This window comes from Malus domestica, chromosome 17 (assembly GCF_042453785.1).
Source record: "Malus domestica chromosome 17, GDT2T_hap1".
Classification (NCBI taxonomy): Eukaryota; Viridiplantae; Streptophyta; class Magnoliopsida; order Rosales; family Rosaceae; genus Malus; species Malus domestica.
In genome coordinates this window covers 1,488,238-1,492,533 of record NC_091677.1, presented here as the reverse complement: position 1 = coordinate 1,492,533, position 4,296 = coordinate 1,488,238, and the positions used below count along the sequence as shown (strand labels likewise).

Here is a 4,296-nt window from a genome sequence, read left to right as displayed (position 1 = left end):
TAGTTGCCCTTTGACTTAGCCTAACGTATATTGCACAAGACTCTTTTTTACGGAAGTTCGGATGGAGTTGACGAAAATGATCATAGTTGTACGTTTTGATGAGTTAAGTGACCAATAATCATGAATTTTTAGGTAAATAATCATTGTTCCAATTCAATTAAAGTTGATAATTATTGCTACAATTTTCTCTTTTCCATTCCATGAAGTGATTTTCAAAACTTTTAAATCAAAAGAATCATCATCACGTGAATTCTCACTCCAAATATGCATACACTATTAAAACGTTACATCACGATAAACTGGTCAATGTAAATCATTCTCAGATTTAAAGGTTAGCCAAAAGCTCACGTTATTTCTTTCTTACTTTTTCTTTTCCATTTTTGCCCACTCGAACATGTGTCAACCAAACCGGCCTATGTGGCTACTCTTAGGCATCTATTTATTAAGACGTATTTATCTTCTTCTTTTTTTTGTCACAAGTTCACAACCCTAATAATATAATGCTTACCATCAAATACACCTGGCACATTTCATTGATCCAAATGTAAAGATATCAGACAAGAATATAACCAAAACGCAAAAGGGATTGTCTTCTAACAATTATTATTTATCAGAAGGAAGGTACTTGTACTGCAAATGATTTAAAATGTAAAAATGAATAAATATCTTTAGGAAGTTTAATTAGTATTGAATTGTCATGTTGTTATGCATCAAATTTGGTCTTGTAAAATTCAAAACATATTTATCGTGAAAACGAATTTTATTGGTGGTCCAGTATTTTCTGAGCAAGTTCTTCTTCTTGTTGATTGCTAGTTGCAAATATAGTTAGGGTATCATGGTCTCATGATATCCTTACAGCAAGCTTGTCCGAGTTTGGGAGGATTCCGACCTGGTACGATACATATAATTGTCGTAACTTCAACCAAATTATTAATCCTTTCCTCGTCTGTGTTTTGTAAATACCAACATCAGTCGACAGTCATTCTAGCTCTCTCTCTCTCTTTCTCTCTCTCTCTAATATGGATTATGATTTTGTTCTATCTTTTTGTCAAACAGTTGCCGAAGAAGTTGAAGTGTCTTAAGCTCGATCATTCCCGTAACCTGACTCAATTACCAGACTTTTCAAAACTCCCACATCTCGAGGATTTGACCCTCAGAGGCTGTAAGGATGTGTCTTGGGGTTACCATTTATTTGCACAATTGAAGATGCTTCAGGATTTAAATCTTGTGGACTGCAATATAACGGATGATGCCATTCTTGAAAGCCTTCAGAGTTTACCTTCTTTAGTGAATTTAACTCTAGATGGAAATGGTTTTAATAGGCTACCGATCCTCAGTGGGCTTTCCCAACTTCTAAATTTGTATCTAAATCATTGCACAAACCTTCAGGCAATCCCAGAGTTGCCGACAAGTTTGCGTGCACTGGAAGCGAATTACTGCACTGAACTGGAAATTATGCACGGCGTTCCAGAGATGTTGGAACTGTTTGACTTGCAACTGAAAGACTGCCGCAAACTCAAAGATATTCCAAACCTGGATAACTTCTTGCATTTGCGGTACATGGAGACCCTTAACATGGAAGGGTGCACCAGTCTCACTGCTACTTTTAATGAGAACATCCTATTGGTATGGAACTTTCGCTATCCCTCTCTGATTTTTGTGTTGTTGCTTATACTAACTTTGCACCCCATGTTGCAGAATTGGGGGGAGGGGGGAGGGGGGAGGGGGGAGGGGGGATGTGTGTGACGGGTGGACTTTTTCTCTCTGTAAACGATATTCCTCCCTGGTTACCCTATGTCGCGCGAGCGGATGAAACTATCAAAATTGAAGTGCCGCCTACTTTTGATTATATAGGAGGGTTGGTTGTGTGCATCATTTATTCTTCGGACAACTCAGACTGTACTGAGATCCTACGCATTAATGTTGTTAATCATACCCAGCGAACACGTTTTCTCATTTGGCCAGTGATGACCACAGTAACTGCTTCCCATGAATGTTTTCTTTGGATGGGAAATCTTGCAAACAATAAGCTCAAGCTGAAAGGTGGCGACAGGGTTTGTGTGCGTGCATACTTTAATGATCATCAAATTAAGGTGAAGAAAACAGGAGTGGATATCGTAGAATGGGAATGTGCATCTGAAGATATGATAATAGTGGACTATGACCGTATGCCATATGAGTCTGATGAAGATACTGATGAGGTCCAACCTTGCAAAAGACTTAAGGTTATCGATCTCAATATTGAAAGCTTCGACGATGAAGAAGAAACAATTGAGAAATGAAAGAAAGCATTCCAAAGTGTGTTTTTATAAAGTACTTGAATTTTTAATAAGAGTTTCAATGTGGGTATAATAAAAGCACTTTTAGCTTAAGCGTTTTTAGCGAAGCAATGCTGAACGAGTTTTTAATTAAACATATAAGTAGCTTATTTTCTTGTCAAATAAATTAATGATTTTTTATTTGATTCATTAGTGACATTAGAGAAATTTACATGCAAGTATTAGAGAAATTTACATGCAAGTATGTGTCGTGTTTATCCCTCTCTCGCTCTCCCCCCACCCCATTTCAAAGAAACTAATTTCCCCTCTCACCTTTCGTCCACTCCCATTGTTGCCCTCATTTTCTCTCCTATAATTAACCCTAGTTGTTTGATATGTATGTGATTAACTCTAATTGTTCCTAATCATACCGTGCAAATTCAGCATGGATTTTTTTTGAAATGTTATGTGAATTTATACATTTTTTTTAATTTGTCATATAGATTAAAATTTTAAGTGCTTTGTCATATCAATATTTTAAATTATTAATTTGTCATATTACTCTAACTCCGTTAAGTTTTCTATCTAAATAAGTCATGCAGCTTGCACATGACTTGTTTTCAAGGTTACATCGGACATTTCAACTCCTCACTTCAAGATTATTTCGAACATTTCAAGGTTTCGGACATTTGAATTTTTTTTTTTAGCGACATGATTGACCATGTTGAATTCTCAAAGATTGCAACTTATTTGTATGAAAAACTTAACGAAGTTATGTTGAGATGACAAATAGTGAATTTGGAAAATTAATATGACAAATCACTTAAAATTTTAATTTTATGACAAACTAAAAATGACGTATAAGTGTGTATAACATTTCAAATTTTCTCAACTCAATCTTCCTTCTGGTTGATGAATGTTGGGTTCGGTGGCTTATATTTGAGCCAAGTTGAGTCCCACAACAGCTACTGAGGATGACCATGTGGTGCTTTATAAGCAATGATCACACAAAACATATTGCCGAGGCCTTTTGATAAAATCCATTTCCGTTTTTTTTTTAGTGGACAAAGTAGGTGGAATATCGGCAATACTGACTCGTGTGTGTGGGATCTGTTGGTGTGCTTCCGCACAACAATTGGTATTAGACCTTAGGCAACGCTTGTTGAAGTTGAAGAGCAAGCTTATTTGGAATTTGGTGCCTGTGGTCAAGATGAAGCTCTATTTGCATTTGGATCGTGAGACATCATGGCTTGAATCACGCCAAGGTAGAGATTGGTTGCTTTAGTGGTTTAGATTTGTAAGTTATTGAGTCCCACATCGGCTGGTGAGGATGAGCGTGTAGTGCTTTATAAGCAATTGTACCACACACACATTAATGCTGCGATGGTCACATTCTTTCAAGGGAGGCTTACGTATCTCTTTGTTTCGATTCTACCAGATTCATTTCCTTTATGTATCTACATCCCTCGCTCTTATGAGCGCTGTTTTGCAAATCACACGGGCTTGGTTCTTGTCCATTCCGGCTGTGCTGCAGCTGGCCATGGAAGGGAGATATGTCGAGGCAGTTTTGGTGACGGCAGTTCATCAGATTCTGTTGGACTACGGCACAGCAGCTATCCAAGATGAGATTCCGGGACAGAACGCCTACCTCACCGGCCTTAGCATACTTGGGGGCATTGCTCTTTTCCCCTCCATGTTGGAATAATTTTCCTCTTTTCTAAACCTTATTCTTGTGAATTAATGCTTGCATTAATGTTAATTAGAGTGATCGTAATTAACATATTTTGATACAATTACAGGGAGCGATTATGGGTCCTCTGCTGATGACAGTGATGATTGCCTTCAAGAATCTGTATGTCGAATTTGTCCTTGCTTCTGGAAAAGAAGCCACTGCCCATTGATACAAGTAATTACTACATATTTTCATGAAATTGATGTAAGTAATTTAATAGAAAAACATCACAGTTCTAGAGTATGTCCATATCATTACACCTTTCATGTGAGTCGAAACCTTCCCTGCAAGAAATTTCTCAACACT

General features: G+C 37.3%; 1 long non-coding RNA gene across 1 annotated transcript; it reads left to right on the top strand.

Annotated features, from left to right (window-relative positions):
• The first annotated feature begins 675 nt into the window (after nt 1-675).
• LOC139193570 (uncharacterized) lies at nt 676-1,264 on the top strand. Its single transcript, XR_011577828.1, has 2 exons — nt 676-892; nt 1,057-1,264. It is a non-coding gene; the product is annotated as an uncharacterized lncRNA (long non-coding RNA).
• Nucleotides 1,265-4,296: the final 3,032 nt, after the last annotated feature.